This window comes from Lepisma saccharinum (genome assembly GCF_977018435.1).
Source record: "Lepisma saccharinum chromosome 12 unlocalized genomic scaffold, izLepSacc3.1 SUPER_12_unloc_1, whole genome shotgun sequence".
NCBI classification, from domain to species: Eukaryota; Metazoa; Arthropoda; class Insecta; order Zygentoma; family Lepismatidae; genus Lepisma; species Lepisma saccharinum.
The window spans coordinates 16,998,838-17,018,725 of record NW_028142891.1 but is presented as its reverse complement, the minus strand read 5'-3'; the positions used below and the strand labels follow the sequence as shown (position 1 = coordinate 17,018,725).

The window sequence follows — 19,888 nt, the reverse complement described above, 5'->3', positions numbered from 1 at the left end:
CACAGATATTTCCCCTGTCCATGCATGTCATAAGGAGAAGTTTGTGCTTTCCCATCTACATGGATGTACAAAACCTGAGCCTTTGTCTATACAAAACATCGACGGAAAAAGACTTTCCAAAGAAGTGTTTGTTTTTTGCGAGAACATGCTTGTGGAAAAAATAGTGAAACATTTTAATTCAGTGGTTGCAGCAGAAAATGGATATGATAGTGACACAATTCCTTATGTGGGTGAGTGAACAAACTTGAAGAATAAAAACTTGTTAAATAACATGCTGATAAACTGGTGACACAATATAAACATTTTACATATGTATGTGTGTGTGTGTGTGTGTGCGGCTCTTTTGAATTTTGTAAATATTGGTAATAAACAGGGATAAAATATATGTCTTGGCTTTTTTTTCACTTAGCACCCCCTTTAAAAATCCTCATGGTTTATATTTTTACTGGTAACAATCGTTAATAACAACATTAATAATTAACTATATAATGAAAAAGTGTGTATTGTGGACTTGTCGAAGATAAAGCATGAGAGCTTTTCTTCACACTGGTAAAACTCGGTGTTAATAACAACATTAATAATTAACTATATAATGAAAAAGTGTGTATTGTGGATTTGTCGGAGATAAAGCATGAGAGCTTTTCTTCACACTGGTAAGAATCTGTGTTAATAACAACATTAATAATTAACTATACAATAAAAAAAATGTGTATTGTGGACTTGTCGGAGATAAAGCATGAGAGCTTTTCTGCACAGCGCTGGACACGCAAAGGCAAGTATCTTTATTTTCATTCTATTTCTAACAATGATTCGCTATTTTTTCTTGTCACTATAAAAAACTAATTCAATTTTTCTTTTATCACATCTGTCGCCATTTTGCTTGTTTTTGTTTAATTCCTCTTTATGCATTGAGGTTAATCGAAACATAACTTTAGACTTTTACATGGAATTGAAACATAGAATCTTGCCTCCTTTGATTGAATCGAACCTGTGACTCCTCTTTGATCACAAAACAATAGTGACGGCCATCTTGGTTATTTTACCTACTCTTTATGCATTTAAGCTAATCGGTACTGGGGCCCCACACGGCAAAACAACAGATTCTAATTTATCTTTATACATTAGCGGTAAAGTCTTTGCGTTGTAATCAAAAGGCATTTTGTTTTGATTTTTAATATCTGTTCCTGCCTAAATACTAATGGGGACTCAACACACTTCTTTTTTTTTTTTTAAACAACATCATTATCTGCCAATTTGACATTGTGAATCGAACCCGGGGACCTTTTCATTACAGCATAAACATCCTATTTCCAATTAGTTCATTTTCTCTTTGTGCACAAAAAGCTAATCGGAACTTTTAAACAAATACAATTGAATATCCAATTTTCACCAACATTGGGAATCGAACCCTCAACCACTTGGTTAAAACATCTCGCGGAATAAAAAACACCCCCCGCGCCGCGCCGCCCCGCGCCGCCCCGCGCCCCGGTCGCCGCCGCCGCTAAACACAAAACGCGGCCGCCATTTTGATTTTATTCAAATACTATTTATGCACAGATGGACTAATCGGGACCTATAATGGCGGGGCAAAACAATTGGCCTAATTTAACTACCTAGAGAATCGAACCCGCGACCTCTTCATTGCCAGGTGACAACATTAACCACTAACCCAACTCGATTTTCGAACTCAACCATTTTGTTGCCTTTATTTACACACAGGCTAATCGAGACCATTCAATATTGACATCGTCGCCTTGTAATCAACGGGTCCCAGGTTCGATACTCGGTGGAGGCACATAGTGGTCCGAATCACCACTTTTCAACTGTAGCTCCAATCCTGATTAGTTTTGCCGTGCATAAAACAGACTTAAAAAAACTAACTCAATCTATCAACCAATCAATATTGACTCTACCAGGAATCGAACCCTCGACGCCTCTTGTTTTACAGAGCAATAACCTTAGCCGCTAAACTTTCGGGGGTAAAGCACCTTCGGCGCCATCTTTAAATCATTTCTTCATGTCTTTGAATCATACGCAATGGTTGCGCGCGCATTTCCTCCACACACACACACAAACATACGCACGTGTTAGTTTAGCATACATCAAGAAACAACGTGACAAACCCATTGACCCTCCTCCCCCACCGCTTCCGATGTCTTCAAGGTGATCAGACACGTTCTGCTGACTTAACAATAAAATCACTCGTGGCCCGCTACAACCGGATGTAACGTAACACCAGGCGCATCAAATTTTTGCTGACGCGTAGGAACAAAATGCTGTCATTCTACTACACCCCTTTTTCAAAACCTATTTTCAACCGAAAACACTAAGTTTTAGAACAAAATGCTGTCATTCTACTGGTGTGGAATAAAATTAAGGGGTGCGACAGCACCCCTTCGGACTCCCTGGCGCCGCCCCTGCTCTTTCTTTCTTTCTCTCTCTCTCTCTCTCTCTCTCTCTCTCTCTCTCGCTATCGACCATCTCCTTTCTATCTTATTTTCCTTTCTTATCTATCTCCCACTCACACACACACACACTCTCTCTCTCTCTCTCTCGTTTTCGATTTCTTTCTTCACTCTCGTTCTAATATCTCCATTTCTTTCTCTCCCTCTCCCTCTCGCTACCCACCATCTCCTATTTATCTTCCTTATCTCTCTTATCTTTTTTAATCTATCTCTCACTCTGTCTCCAGTTTTCGATTTCTCACTTCGCCCTCTTTCTGGTTTCTCCATTTCATTCTCTCTCTCTCTTTCACTCACTATCGACAATCTCCTATTTATTTTGATTTTCATTCTTATCGTTCTTATATATCAATCTCTCTCTCTTTCTCATTTTCGATTTATCAATTCACTCTCGTTGTAGTTTCTCTATTTCTCTCTCTCTCTCTCTCTCTCTTTCTGTCTCGATTTCGACTTTTCTTTTCACCCTCCTTCTGGTTTTTCCATTTCAATCTTTCTCTCTCTCTCTCACTCTCTCGCTACCGGCCATCTTATATTTACATTCTATTTCTTTTGTATTTTTCTTATCTATCTCTCTCGCTCTCTCTCGACTTCGATTTCTCTCTTCACTCTTTTTCTAGATTCTCCATTTCATTCTCTGTCTCTCTCTCTCTGTCTCTCTCTCTCTCTCTCTCTCTCTCTCTCTCTCTCTCTCTCGCTTCGGTATTTCATTCTCTCTTTTGAGCTACGACGCCAGGGGTCCCGGTTTCGAATCCCGGCCTTGGCATGGATGTTTTGTGAATGTCCATTCATCCATTTCATCACATCATCACACATCCCCATCTTCGCAAATTAGCCAAAAGTCGCACAAAAGGCGAAGTAAAATAAAGCAAATCAATCAATCAATCATTCTCTCTTTCGGAGCGGCGGCGCCGGGATTACTCATCTAGGGCTGCCGAGGGGGTGCGGTATGAAATTTTGGGGGTGCGAGATGTTGAAAGTGAGGGAATCGTGAAATACGCATAAAACCATTGGCCACTATATCAAATACCAATCTACTTCTAGTAGGCATTTATTATACTGTGCCAATAAAATTGGACATTTTGTTTGATTTCATTTTTGTTATTTGGATGAGGTTTTGCATTAAGGTGGGAAGTGGAGCGATTTTCACGGAGATCGATTTCGCCATCGGAGAAATAATGGAAAATAAATTCCTCAAATGTTGTTTCCAGTGTATGAAACAACTGTGAGAAAATCAACATTTTCAAATAAGTGAAAAATTCTGGAAAATCGAGATGCCCCCATGAAATGACCTCCGACTGTCATTTTCGAGAGTGGAAATTTCTGAATATTCGAATTATCTTATTGACCCCCTCCCCCTAGAAAACAGCTATGTAATATTCACATTTACAATTCCAGCCTCCCCCCCCAAGAATAATCCTGTGTACGCCAGATGAAACTATTACGAACAATTAAAAACTACTTTAAATGCAAAATGAAGATATAATTTTGGGTAGCTATGTTTAGCAGAAAAGTGTACTAAAATAATAACGCGAATTTTAAAATAAAAAGTAAAGAAAATAACATCACTTATTTTGGAAAAATTATAATACCGAAAAATCGAGGTCCCTACCCATAGGTAATATAAAAAACACAAACAGATCATTAGAATAAACAATTCTTAACAACAATGCTGAGCGGCCGCTGATCTTGATAGAACTGCCGCCAATGCGGTTTCTCTTTCCGATTAGTAACAATGCTTGCCTAGATATGCAATATCAGCGGTCTCACTTCAATACATTAGGCGCTGAATATGACATTCTAAAACTTAGTGTTTTCGGTTGAAAATAGGTTTTGAAAAAGGGGTGTGGAATAAAATTAAGGGGTGCGAGAGCACCCCTTCGGACTCCCTGGCGCCGCCCCTGCTCTTTCTTTCTTTCTTTCTCTCTCTCTCTCTCTGTCTCTCTCTGTCTCTCTCTGCCCGCGCAATTGTGTATTGTCTCGCTTCTTTATTTCTCTTTACTGTCTCTCACTTAAGTTTCTTTCTCCTTCCCTTTCTCTATGTCTTTCGCTTCTTTAATTCTCTTTCTTTCTCTCAGTCTCTGCCGCTTCTTTCATCTCTCTAAAACACTTCTTTCTCATGATGACATGTAAGGTAGGGTTGCCGTACGTCCAGGATTTTCCGGAACAGTCCCGGAATGGTATATTTTATCCCGGTGTCCCGAAACGTTGCTTCGGGACGCACTAATGTCCAGGGATAGGGTGGGAAGGCAGAAACGATGAAGACTATACCATTATTTCATGAATTCTGTTATTTATTAATTACATCCCTATACACGAATGTATTATGTAACGTACAAAATGATTTTCTGAAAATGCTTTTAAATTTTGAACTTTTCTGACTTTTGTTGCTCAAACGTGTGTTCTATAACGTGTCTCAAGGCAGTGTATTGCTTTTCCTCTTCGTCCTTGAAAATCGTTTCTGAAATACCCTTTCATCTTTGGAACCCTATGGCAGTTTCAGTGCATAGTCCATAATAATCATGGTGTACAGCCTTGTAATCAAGGGGTCCCGGGTTCGATACCTGGTGGAGGCACAAGTGGTTCGCATCCCACTTAAAAACTGTAGATCCAATTCCGATTAGCCTTACTGTGCATAAAGTGGACTTAAAACACGAAATCAATCAATCAAAATCATGGTGTACAATATACACTGTACATACATAGTACTTCTTGGAATCAGGCTCCTCCTTCTTCCGGTCAACGGTGTCCCGGATTTTTATTTATGAAATATAGCAACCTTAATGTAAACATGATGTTAATAACGTAACTTAGGAATGCAGCTTTCGATTTTTATACCTCATTGGAAAATTTCCAGCTGGTGACCCTGTAATAACCACTCAAAATCTTGCTGTATATTCATATATGATCATGCATTCATGTAGTTACACGCACACATTTATTTTGTTAAAATCAAACGTTATTAATAAGATCCGGATAGTTATGCACTTAAAATACCTAAAATGTGCATCCAAATATGCACTAAAAAGGTGCAAAATATGCACCTTAAAGAAACACCTTACCCTTTTTAAAAATGTTTTCATTCAGTTGCTGCAAAAACCTTACATGTCAATAGATATTTGTTCGTTTTTCAACTCACACATTTCACCATGTAATGCATTGTAAATGTAAAGTTCCAGTTCTGAATTGTTCCACACACTTTTGTTTTATAAATGCAAGATAAATTACATTCCTCATGATTGCACTTCTTTACAACATATCTCAAATTTTCAACCTTGAAACTCATTTTGTTTTCATCAAGAATATTTTTAGACTAAAAAAAAATAACTGTACTTCACAAGATACAATTGGACAACATTCTAAGGCAACAGTTTTAATATCATTTACAGACTGTCCATTGCATTGTTCTTGTTTCTCTCTCAAATAGAGTAATTGTTGAGTGTTCCCGTGAGGACGACGAAAGATGTTTTATCTCCTTGTTTTGTAAAAGAAGTGATATCAATAATAGAAGGAAATAGGAAGTAATTTTACTATATTTGCATATGGAGTATGCAAAATGAATAACTTTCCGAGCCACCTTTAAAAGATGCCAGATGTATGTATGTATGTATGTATGTGTGTGTGTGTGTGTGTGTGTGTCGTACAGTAGTGAGGTAGTGGGTGAAATGAAAAATATAATTGAATTATCTGTATTAACAATTTAAAACAATTTCGTTATTCGTACCCAGAAACAAATTAAATCTCTTAACGGAACACGGTCTGGGAAAACAGAACGCATGAATTGACTGTAAGAAAAAACGTTGTAATTGGAGTAAATAGTTATTGCACATCCTGCAGTTTCTTTACGGTTGGCCGCAGTACGTGATAAGACGTTACGGCCTGCTCGCCATTCAATCTAGATGTCTCTAGTAATGCTCGGATATCGATCAGTTCCCGCCGGGGTGCTACGCTATAAGAACCCACGCACGGCAGCTGGAGGAGACTACCGACACTTCCCGGAACCGCCATTGACGAGTCAGGGGTTATTTATTTCTTCAGAACTTCTCTTCATGGGAAATTGGTGAGTTGATTCAAAGCTATAACTATGATATAATGTTAGCTTGTGTCATTGAGCCTTGTGTTTCAGGTTGTGATTTAGACACTTCCGCCCCCTATCGATCGTTTAGTCGCGACCCTTCTCATTCACCGAGTACATTTCCTTCAGGCTTGCTCTGCTCCGTTAGTGAATTATATACAGGTGAGTTCATTATGATCTTTCAACTGTGATTATGACGTCGTGAGAAATGTGAAAATTCCCAAGCAGAGGAGTGTGCAGACTAATGTATTTGGGGATGCTTTAGGGAGAGTTGTCGTAACATCATGTTCCCTTTTCACAGAAACGTTTGAAATTTTAACGTACTGTATTCGAATGTGAAATAAATGTTGATTAAAAAGAATACTGATAAAAGTTCCGACACAAAAATAACAATTTTGAAGAAGAACTGAATATTTAAGTTATTAGAGTAAATTAAAATGCAGTTCAATATAAAGCTTCGTTAAATCTGCTTTCATTTAAATACTATTAAGACGGTCTGTTAATATAATATCCACAATCGCAATACCACATCAATTTTTATATTGTATATTCCACTTGGAACTTAAGTGGTCCACTGTAATATAAATGGTCGAAACAAATCTTTATCCACCTTACTCGACAAAAACAACTTCTCATAAATACTATTTGCCGTTATTAAACCATTATTATTACAAATAAATTGCACACAGCTCCTCCATAAATCGGTTTGCATTTGTTTCTGTTGTGGCTATGTTTGGATAAGTACTGCAGTCTTCTTGTATAAATGTAAAGAGACAATAAGCGTTGCAAGTTGAACAAGTTTTCAATAACAATCGAGGCTTTGCCCGGGAGAGGAATTAGTGGAGGGGCTCTGTGCGATTTGCAAAGTGCAAAGCATCTTCTCTACTATGTGACATCTGATTATTACAGTAAACCATACTGCATTGTTTTGGGGAGGGGGGGAGAGAGGGGCCATCAGAAATGAAATGATATTCCTTACTTTTTTAACACGGATATTATATTTATTATTTAATGGTAGTTTCTACATTTTATTTTTATTTTTTGAGGATACATTAGGAGATTCCCGGGTACCCCCAGCGCACACGCTTTTGTTAACAGGGATTGTATATGTAATGTCTTAGTTTATTAGAAGTTCTGCATCTATAGTATCGTGCCCCATTCGTTGAAGTAAATACTTTGTAGCATTTATTCTGCGAGGTAACAGGTGACTCTGGTGTTATTTAAGGCACGGAATAGTCACACTGTCCGTTATTTTCTTTTAGTTGGCAACTGTGGCAGATTCGGAAATATCAGTCTATGCACAATGGATTTGAATTGAATTTTGTTTTTTAGCGTCGTTGGCTAATCGCGAAGGTGACAATGAGTGAAGATAGAGTTGTGCTTTGCAAAGAAAAGAAATAAAAACATTTTTTTGTGTTTTAAACGTGTTTTCAATATTTTGACAGTGTTATTATCAATAGCAAATAAGGGCCTTGCCGATGGCGCAGTGGTAGCGTCGTTGCCTTGTATTCAAGGAGTCCCGGGTTCGATACCCGGTGGAGGCACATTGTGGTTCGGATCCCACTTTAAACTGTAGGTCCAGTCCCGATTAGCCTCTCTGTGCATAAAGTGGACTTAAAATACCAATTCATTCCAATTCAAATTCAAAAGCAAATAAAACATGTTATGAACAAATAAAACGTTTATAATATAATGCCAAGAAGACATATATCCTAAGAATAATGGTTGATAAGAAGTCCGTTAATCATCAAAGGAATGAATGTGGATTCTAGTTATAAAGTAAACACTTGACTACTTCTTAAAATGCTTGTTTGTTACCTTTAAATCTAGCATGTACACTATTCGAGAAGGTTAGGTTATTCCACAGTTGTCAGGCCCTATCACCGTTGTAGCTACATTGTTTTCCGAATTATCGCATTTTAACATTAGTAATAATGTACGTTAAGTGCCTGACAACACTGTTTCATCCACATACTATTCATAAACTGTCACAATTAATAAAGTGTTTGAAACACTTATACCGGGTGGGGCAAATAAAAGTGGGGCTCTGTACCATGCACCTTGTACCATGGAATGTTGTTCTCCGGGCCACTTTTATTTGCCCCACCCTATAAAAACATAGGCATGTGTTTTAAACGTGTTTAAAAGAGTTATTTTAAACACTTTTGTTTTAAACATGTCAAGCCTGGTTCAGACGCCAGAGCCTCGTTCGCCTGTAACATTGCAGATACGTGGGTGTACTACGTGGAAGTGAGATTGACTTTTGGTGCCTTCTCAAGAGATCACCCTTACAGGATGAGTGATGATATGATGAAATTGATGAAGGGACACTCAACAAAGAAACACCAATACCCAGGCCGGGATTCGAACCTGGGACCCCTGGCATCGTAGCGCACCGTGATAACCACTCCGCCACTGAGATCGGCAACAACAGTTTATTGAACAATAAATTCAAGTTATTAAAAATAATAACGCTAACACTCAATCAGAAAAGGGTTTGCTATTTTTTCCACTTCTTTCGTATCCTTATCTGTCTGTTACTGCCAAAACAAGCATAGAGAAATTGTAAAATTACAAGCAACAGAAATTACATTGTTGGTCATGAGTTTTATAGCAAAATGTTTCAATAGTGTTCATAGCACACCGTAGTATGATCCCATTATTACGTAACAAGATTTTCACTTCCCAAGACTATACACTGGCAAGGAAAGAATAAACATCAATTAGTTATAATTTCTGTTCCTCGTTTACTGGCCATTAACCATTGTACAAGTACCTATAAGCAAGCATGATAAGCATGATTCCAAAACTTTTTTCTTTATTGTAAATGGCCGTTGAATTGATTGATTTGCTGGGTATTTTGCCAAAGTATCTGCTTTGTGATACGCTGTGGCTGTGTCCCTCCCTTAAACTATGAAATATTATAATGTTAACCTACAGAAATCTACGAAAATAAAATTGACAATTTTTCAGATTCTGCAAGAATTTCGATTTCGTCCTTGCATATATGAATGGGTTTGTCGTCGAGAGAGGCAGGCTCCACAAGTCTGCAGTCTGCAACATTGAGTAATTTTAGCTTTGTAACCATTGTTGGAAGGCTACCAGACGTCTCGACTCTTTTTCCAACTGCAGTTGTGTTGGTAAAATGTTTCATTCTTTTGGTTGACTCACATTTAGACATGTTTTTTTTATTTTAATAATCATTGATAATACAAATAATTTAATTTATTAATACATTATTTTCTAAGCATAGAATTATCATGGATGATCGGTGGTGCTAGTACAAGAAAATTAAAGGAAGTTTGAAAACATTGTTAATTTGCTGAACACTGTACTAATTATTCGAATACTCCTGAGAAAACAGTAAGCAGCAAATTGTGGCTACGTCGCGTGCAAGCCTTTGTCTGTAAGGGACTGTGTTTTTGATTATAGATGGTGCCTATCGGTGAGTTGATTTTTTTCGGTTACTTTGGACCATAACCTTGCAAGCATGCAATTGTACATTTAGCGCTAACTGCAATACTACCACAGCATTTCGGTCGAAGTGATTACTACAGGGCGCTACGACGCCAAAGGTCGCCAGTTTGAATCCCGACCTGGGAAGGTTGTTCTTTGTTGAGTGTTCCTTCATCAATTTCACCATATCATCACTCATCCTCATTGAAGTAAAATAAACCGAGTCAATCAATTTAAAGCACTGTTTCATTTCTAATGTTATTAGCAGTATTATTGAAGTTTTTAAGAGTATGCAAACTGGCAATACCCAAAAGCAATATCAACAACAACGTAAAATACAATAACATACTGTACTGTAGCCTTTACATTTAAATTGAATTCTTAAAATATGAGTTTCATGCTTTTATTTTAAGAACACCTTGCATATTGTTAAATGCCTTTCTTATGCCAATTATATCATGATGATCATCAGTATTTTACCATCAATGGCATTTTGTGTAGAAGTTAATTAGTTTCATCCATACACTTCATGTAAATATAATGTTAATGGGAGCATAGTCTCCACTTAACGTTTCACAAACTCAGAGTATACCCTTTGAAAACGTTGGGGCTACAGCACTGTGTGTATGATTCCAAAACTACTGTTGGAATCTTCATTGCAAATGGCTGTTGAATTGTTCGATTTGATGCGTATTTTGCGAAAGTATCTGCTACGTGATTCCCTTCCATTAAAGAAACACTGCTACATCTGTTCCAGCCAGCCCTCGCGCTGCCACCATTAAATCAATAACGAGTAGAAAGATTGCTTGGAAACCGTCAGCAGAGAGGAGTGGGTAGAGCCGCCTTCGCTTGGGTATCCGTGTCAGATAACAGCCCTGTTTGCTCACACGGCGTACTTTGAGGGTAAGCGGAGGGGGCAGTGCCTTTAAACTAGTGCGTATTTGCGTTTTCCTTTTAGTCCCGTCTAGTTGGCTGCACTTTTTGACACTAGATGTATTGGAGTTGTATCCCAGTGTCAGCCTGGTGCAAGGAAATGACGTTGAACCAAGTAGACGAATAGCGGTGTTCAAGTTCAGAAGGTTGATCAAATACTTTAAACGGCCATTTGATTAGTTATCACGCACCTCGTGACCATCCAGCACACATTACAACGCTCCAGAACGTAATGCAAACGGTGCAGAAACCAAATAACACTACGTGACACCAAATCAACGAAGTAGACGGGTGGGTGCTGCACCGTGCAACCAACTATACTGATCGCAACTCCAACTGGGCGGTTGACCTTGATGGCTATTTCTGGCGCGTCCTGTCCCCCAATCATTTTCGGGGGGGGGGGTCCGATGGGCGTCAACAACCTCAGTTGCGAAGCAAAAGCTGAGGGGATCACATCGCTCTCCCGAAGCAACGTTGCCAAGCGTACTTCTGCCTTTTCCGGTTGTCTCTTTATGATTGAGTGTCCGCCTGCATTCCGACCTGTGGGAGGTCGTTCCGGAAACTCCCTCGTGTAGCACCACGTGTGCAGTTGTACCATTAAACTCCGGTGATTTCTGGTGCTCACAATATCCTTGCCCGAGAAGACTCTCTCACGCTTTGCAGTACGTTTGGCAACATATGGCGCACCCACGTTACCTTGTGACTCGAAAATGCCCGATCTCGGTCGGAGAAAATTCAGCTGATCGCTGATTCGCTGTTTCCCAATCGGCAGTTGGGGTTGCGTTCAGTATAGACGCGCGAGTGCACAGAGAGTCAAAAAGTGCAGCGAACCAGACGGAGCCTTTGGGAGTTAGATTTCTTTTGGGAATGCACATTTGTATACACGTTGCCAGTCAGTAAACTAAACTAGTGCCTTGCGGTTCTAAGTACCCTACATTGGTTCTAACCTACGTCATTTACCTCTTATCTCCTTCTCCAACTCCACTGCTCTCTTCTCTTATCCTCTTCATTCTTCTGTTCTCCTCTCTTTTACTCCACTCCCCTTTTCTAGTCTCTCCTCTCCTCTCATCTCGCCCCCCCTATCTCTCTCACATCGTCTTTCCTTTCCCCTAATTTCTTCTTCTCTCCACTTCCATCCTCTATTTTTCCCCTCCAATGCTTTTACCTTCTCCTTTCGCCTCCTCTCCTCTTCTCTAATTTCCTCTCCTTTTTTTTCTTCCATCAACGATAAAATAGTGGAAAATCTATTTTTTTAAATAGTGGACCTCTACTTCTTTCATAAAGTATTTTGTCATTTGCGACATAATACTGAATTTCTTTATAATTTTAAGTACGTAATTCTTGGTTTTATTCCTTAGGGGAGAGCGGGGCATTTGGGAGTTTGATTTTTTTTTCTTTTTTACGTTGCTAGCAAGAAAATAAAACATGTTACTACACGATAGCTTAACTCTTCACCTTTATAAAAAGCACATAAAAATTTCACAGATATAATTTGTAAGCTGACGAGAACCTAATTAGTAACGCAGGACGCAATGTCTCCACTTTCCCCGTCGTGGGGCAAGTTGATACTGGTATGGGGCAAGTTGATAGTAATTTGAAGTAGGTTGATAACGATGTGACGTAGTGTGATTAAATAAGACAAAATACAAGAAAGTAATTTTGAATTAAAGTTTAGTATTCAGGAAAAGCATACAAACATGAACAAAATATCGTATCATGATGGATAGCCTACATGCAGTCAGTCATTATTACTTTCTGTTATGCACATATCTGATTTACAGTGAACACAGGTGTACATAGAACTATCGTATCCGCATTTCAAGTGAGCCCATCTACTGCAGAAAATGCATTGTATCCATTTTTCACCAGGCTTAGAAGCTGAAAATTGTTGGAGGCACATTAGACACAAGCTGTCTTCATCTTCTGACTCTGAATTATTATTATTCAAATATTTCCTGTTTGGTATTTTCTTCTTTTGACCTTGAGTTTCTCTTTCGGTCGGTCCATTATTTATTTTCTTACTACTATTATTTCCTGACTCAATTTTACCTTTTTTCAAAGAATGGCACAATCTTTTTTAACTCTTTCTGTTCTTAATAATTTATTGTTGACTCTTGTTCGATCTTCATTTTCTAATCTGTTCTTCACTGGTGTGTCTGTAAGAATTGACGATATCATTCGTTGTTTCCCTTTTCGATTTGCTTTTCGTTCTCCAGCCTTAGGGTACGGACGTAACTCTTCTGGGCTTACTGACACACGATGCAATTCTTGATTGTCGCTGCTGGTGGAAGGGGTGGCTTCTAATCCCAAGACGTTGGTTTCAGAGATTCTACTTCCATCAGGTAAACGATCTTGCTCATTTTCTTCGGTCATCGGTCGATCAGTTACAGAACATAGTAAATAATCTTATTAGAAGATTAAAATATCTAGATTGAACAGCTTAAAAGCCTGATATAATATTTTTTGGTGTTAGAGCATTGGGTAGTGAACTACTAACGACTCCTGGTATGTCGTATGTAGTAAAGGTCTTTCCTGGATTGCTGGTCATCCAACTGTCAATTGCTGCAAAATAAAACTTCTTAAAAGGTCCATAAACTGATCTGTCCAGGGATTGGAGTTTGTGGGAAGTATGAGGCGGAAATGACAACATAATGATCTCGTTGTCCTTGCAGAAATTCAACACTTCAATCGACAAATGAGAATCATGATTGTCCAGTATCAATAGACATGGGTGATCTTTACTTGCCTTCACGTGGCTTTGAGTGTGTTTCATATACAGCAAAAAATGAAAACGCTGTCACCCATCCTGTCGGATATGAAGTTCCAATACAACCACGGGATCCGCTCTTAATAAAGTGGTCTTTAAAATAGACCCTTGGAAATATGAACATTGGGGGCACGGAGTTTCCAATCGCATTTACGGCAGTGGCAAGTGTTACAATTGTGCCCCTTTCTGCTGACGTTGCTTTGGCTACTTGACGTACATCTTTTTCTGCAACGATTTTCCCAGGGTGCTGAACAGTGTGAATACCTGTTTCATCGGTGTTCCAAATATCTTTGCTCTCAAATTTGTACTTCTCCAGAACAGCTTTTATGTTATGGAAAAATATGCCTACCTTGTGTCGGTTAAAGCTAGTACCACGGCTTAGACTCGTGACTTCAGGCTCTCTAAGAGACAGTGCAGGATGCCTTTTCATGTATGCAGTAAACCATTCTTTCGAGGCATTTTATTATTTATCCAAGTGTCAGGAATTTTCACCTTGTTAGCTACTGCTAATTCATATGCGAACTCTCTGATGTTTTTAGGCGTCAAACCATAGTAGATCCTTGAACAGTGGACAATGTATTTCTTTAGTTGAAGTTCTAAATCTTCAATGAAGCTGACGATGTTTGAAGTAACCCATTTGTATTTTGGTACCCTCACTTTGGTTTACCTCATAAGAGTCATTTTGTCGATTCCATATATCTTTGCGGATTCTCTCAGTGACAAGGTACCATTCTTGACATCGGCGTAGGCTTTCTTAAATGTTTCAATTGGTATTTCTCCTCGAACGGTCTTTTTGACGTAATGCCGGACCATTTTCTGTAAACAAACAAAGAAACAAAGTAATTAGAAGCAGCTGGGGTAAGTTGATGCACCGTATCAACCCGCCCCAATTCAGCCGTATCAACTTTCCCCAACCGGCGCCATTTCGATTAACGAACTATAACTTACTACAGACAACAGAAAAACAAACAACAATAACCGAGTTTTCTTATCTTTTAGTGGCACAACAAACATCCACCAAGACAAAATAATTCACAGTTCATGTAAGCCTACCAGGAGACTTCAAACAACATTCAAAAAAGTTACTTTACACCCTGAAAAATACACTTGGTCGGATAACTTCGCGCACAAAATTGTTCGCTAGCCATGCACACGCTCAGGCAATAGGGACTGGTGAACGGCGTCTTCTGTTTAACAGACATTGCCCAGCGCATGCGCGTTCCCTCGTAAATGGCAATGTATCAACTTGCCTCCGTATCAACTTGCCCCGATCTACCCTACGGGTATTTGACACATACTGTCGTGCATGTGACAACCCTGAAATTGAGCCTGTCTATACACGGAACCCACCAATGCCTCGTGTAAGTTGGGTTGCCTAGTATTAAATGCCGCTGTCCTAAGACTTTTGAGAGGCGCTGTACAATACCGTCAAACGGGGTAACTTAGTCTTTGAGGGTAACTTCGTCATGAGACCGATAGATGTCGGTAGGAGTCACATGCTGCTGGAACAAAGGGAGTGTGAAGCCACGCACGTGCAGTTGTGGAGTGGACATCAAGGGAGGAAGTGCAGTGTGTGCAAGTGCATTGTGCTTTGGAGCTGTTTGCAGCATTTTCTCGTGCACGATGCCAAGGACATATAAGAAGGTAGTCGGTGGTCAGGTGCAGGAGGCTTTACGACGGATCGGAAAGGGACAAAGGATCGCGGAAGCGTGACGATCTTACCTCTTCATGGGGGTAGTTTTGACCTGCTAGGAACGTAAGCGGAGATGACGAAGTTACCCCATTTGCTGGGGTAACTTCGTCACGAAAAAGCTGACGTATTCCCCCCTAATATTTTGGAATTTCTTTGGTATTCCTTCAGTACATTTATAAAGGACAAGGATTCCTCGCGTATAATTTTCGTGTTGTCACTCGCCAAGGATTTTGCAGGGCACATTAGAATATGCCAAAATCTGTACGAAGTTACACGAGTACTTGGTAGTAAAAGCAACGGTAATGTCTAGCGAGGTGAACCTTTTAATTGTGTTATTTTTTATTAAGTAGGACCATGGTATCTCACACGTGAAAAGTATACGATGTGTACAAAAAATGAAGTCAGTAGCGGATCGTGACCATACATGCGCAATGTTTATCGAGACCTTCTTGCTTCTACTATCGTGTACTTTTCACCGTTTCAGTTCAACGAGAGAGAAGCGTGGAATTTCCTTCTCCCTTCCGCAGCTGCATTCCCGGCACCGTCCTTAGGAGACGAGGGAAGAAAGAGTTCTCCCTGTTTGCCATTCTTGCAGAGACTCGTCAGCCAGGCCTCGCAGGAAGGGAAACTCATTATGTAAGTTCCCACACGGGAGGAGCACAAGAAGAATGAGGCCGTCTTGGTCTCGTGTTTGATGGAAACTTCGGTTCCCAAGGGAACGCTCGCCGTGGCATCTCCGTAAGAACAATGCGCCAGCATTGAATCAAAATGTTCCATACAGAGATGGCAACGTTTTTTTTTTTTTAAAGAAACAAACAAAACAGTTTTCTTTTGCTTTAAATGTTTTAATCAAGTAAAATAACAAGATTTAAACAGATAAAACATTTAAAACATAATGCAAAGAAGACTTATTTCCTAAGAATAATGGTTCATAATGAATCTGTATCTAAGGGAAGAATGTTGCTTCAACAGGGCGTCCACAAAGTCATTCAACCGAGACTTCGAACGTACCTAACTTTTGTACAAGAAGCGATAGAGACATGAATCTTACATTTCGTAATAACTATTTCTATGGCGATATTTTAAAAATATTAAACGAGCAAACCGTTCAGTATGTGGAAAAAGTTTATTATGTCTTTTATCCATGTTTTGTACGAAGCGAAAACAAACGTGGATAAAAGACAGCTGTAGAGTCGACTGCAAAAAATTTCGATTACCTTTGTTGGTACTTATCGAACTGATAAAATAAGGATAAATATTTACGCAATTTAACCACAATTTATGTGGTTAATTATGGCATATTCATAAAAAAACTATTTTTTTTCGAAATTATGACGTATATACAGTACAATGGAAAAGATGCTTCTTATTTGTGAATGTAGAAGACTGTTGCAAGTACAGTAAAACCTCGTTAATCCGAACTAATGGGAGGATAAGTTGACCGGTTTAACGAAAGTCCGGATTAACTGAAATAACCTAAAAGAAGAGTAGAAAGTGCATTAAAACTCCGTTTATAGCAACAAAACACGTATATTATGGTGTATTTAAAGGGGCATAGGCCTAAATACACTATACAGTACAGTAAAATGTAAAGCAATGCTGTGCATACAATGCAGACAAACGCGATACCCATATTATGATGATGTGCCCAACGGGTTCTGCATCACACTTTTGTTTTTGCCATTTGCCTGTCCGGATTAAGCAAAGTCTGGCTTATCGGGGTCCGGATTAACGAGGTTTTACTGTAATAAATATTAATAATTATTATAATAATAATAAACTGTTGTTTTTAAACTCTTCTACTCGATTCCCCAGACGAGTGAATATCTTGCACAGTTGTTATTCGTACAGGCAAGAGTTTCAATCTTCCTGGCATACAGCGCCACCGCTATTCGGGCGATTTCGTGCAGTTTGCAACTTCGTAACAAGTTTGAACATGCAGGCGCGCTCCCTGTCAAGCGGAATGCTGGCGTAGGTATTGTTGTAGGCCCATCGTCTATCTATCAGCGTGTTCGAAATGGGCAAGGTGAAGGAACTTAGTTCCGATCCGATTATAAATTTGGCTCTCAGAGGTTATTCGTTAAGAAAAATTGGACAAACAGTCAATAAATCACACTCCATAGTTCAATACATAGTAAACAAATTTAGAGAGGAAGGTTCAACACAGAATGTGTCGAGAAAACCAAAAGAGAGACGGTTGAATAAACGTGACGAACGCTTTATTTTAAAAAGAGTGCGAGAAAACTCCCAAGTAAGTGTTCCTCAGTTACGACCGTTAGTAGAAAATGTTTCTGGCAAGATGATGTCCGATCAAACTGTCCGACGTGCCTTGTGGAAGCATGGATATCATGTCAGAATACCATGAAAGAGGCCGTATGTAAATAAGGTGAATCGCAGAAATAGACTTTCATTCGCGAAAGAGCACATTCACAAGGACCAGGAATTTTGGGATAGTGTCATATGGTCAGACGAGTCCAAGATTAATATATACGGGTCAGATGGGATAAATAGGGTCTGGAGAAAATCAAATAAAGACAATGATCACATTAACACAGTTCCAACAGTTAACACGGTGGTGGGTCATTAATGATTTGGGGCTGAATGTCGTCCAAAGGTGTTGGTACCATCCAGTTTATGGATGGTATCATAGATGCATATGTCTATTTGGACATATTGAAGAACAATGTAAAGCAGAGTGCCCAAAACATGGACATGCCGCCTATCTACAGATTCCAACAAGACAATGACAGTAAGCATAAGGCGCGAGTTAACATGAATTGGTTAATATGGAATGTGCCCAAACTGCTACAAACACCAGCTCAAAGTCAGGACTTAAATCCCATTGAGCATTTATGGGCAATTTTGAAGAGGCGAGTCCATAAAGCAGGCGTCAAGTCCAAACAAGAGTTGAAAACTGTTGTGCAAGCCGAGTGGAATAAAATAAGCTCTGAAACATGTCAGAAACTGGATAATTCTATGAAGAACAGGTGTCAAGCAGTAATTAGAGCCAAAGGATACGCATCAAAGTATTAGAACTGTCAGTCAATTTGCTCTGAATATACTTTTTTCTTTTATATTATTAAGTGTACGAATAGAAAAGTTGTACAAAAATGGCATGTTTCTCTTTCAATTTCATTCAATTTATTATCATTGGTTATACAGAATTTGGGTAAGATTTTATGTTCCTAATGATATTAGTTATTGAATTGTAAAGAAACAATTTTAAAAGAGTGTGTTTCCTTTCAGATATTAAAGCATTTTCTTTGAAAATCCGTGTGTACGAATAAGAATGTTACATACTGTATATTTTTAGAATCCTGCAGGACTTTTAAAACAGACTGTATATTCACTGGAGACTCCTTCTATATGTTCAAGCAGTATCCTGTCAGACTCTTCTTGAAATATGAGAAGCTCCGATAGCGTCATAAAACGAAATGCTCACAAGCGTGGAAAATGAGATGTGTCACTTGAAGACGTTATATATAAGCCTTCATGTCGACGCGTTGTCTTCAACTACAAAACTTATTTCCATCAACCCATATTTTCGACATGGTCGTTTGAATTTCAAAGAACAGCGCATCTTTGTGTTTACAAATTTCCTACAAAGTCATGGTAGCAAGATCATAATCACACGTTAACAATAGATCGAGCATAGACATAGATCGAGCAATGGATGATATTCAGAGAACAACTTCCCCCACAATCCATTGCGCGAAATCACTCTCCCCTGCCATATTTCTGGCAAGCAGAGCAGATCCTGCATTGAAAACACGTCGGGCAAGCATTGTGAGTATGATCTTTGGCGAAGTGATTCAAGGTATGAATATCGTGATCATGTGAGGAATGTGTACGTATAAAATATCTCAGATTTCTCGCTGTAAGAAGGATTCTCATACACTTTCCTTAACACCTGCCAATCTGTTTGCACACTTCATGCTGTTTCTTCCCCAAAGTGCACTGCGTGATGACGTAACGGTAACGGACTTAGAAACTGTCTTACTTATACTTTATTTATTTATTTGATGAATCAAATCATTGAATGAATGTGTGATTTATTGTACTTTGCGTTTCTGCCACTTTTGGCTAATTGCGAAGATGAGAATGGATGGTGAAGGGACAGTTACAGACACATGTGCACAGCACACAACATGGCCATGGGTTCAGACGCCAGAACCTCGTTAGTCTGCAAAATGCAGTCCAGGGTGTATTGCGTGGAAGTGAGCGTCTTGGGAAAGGATCGCCCTCACGTCCCTTGTAGATGATTCATAATGAAAAACATAATCCAAGAACGTAGTCGTTCTTCTTGCATAGTAAAATGTTTCACAATGTATTCTGCCAACACTACATAAAAATACATTTCAAGGTAACAGACACAATTGGCAACCTACGAATCTGCATTTTCTGAATGAAAGTTAGTGGAGTGGTACAGTGGGATTCATAAGTATTACCAAACAAACTGTCCACAAGCACCTTATTTCGCCCAATGAGAGTTTCAAGATTTGAAG

General features: G+C 39.1%; 1 protein-coding gene across 1 annotated transcript in view; it reads left to right on the top strand.

The window, feature by feature from the left end:
- Positions 1-6,404: 6,404 nt before the first annotated feature.
- LOC145982205 (uncharacterized) overlaps positions 6,405-19,888 on the top strand; it is a 121,910-nt gene continuing 108,426 nt past the window's right edge. Inside the window, exon 1 of the mRNA XM_083115781.1 lies at positions 6,405-6,519. The gene's annotated coding sequence lies outside the window, so the exon portion shown is untranslated. The remainder of the gene's footprint in view (positions 6,520-19,888) is intronic.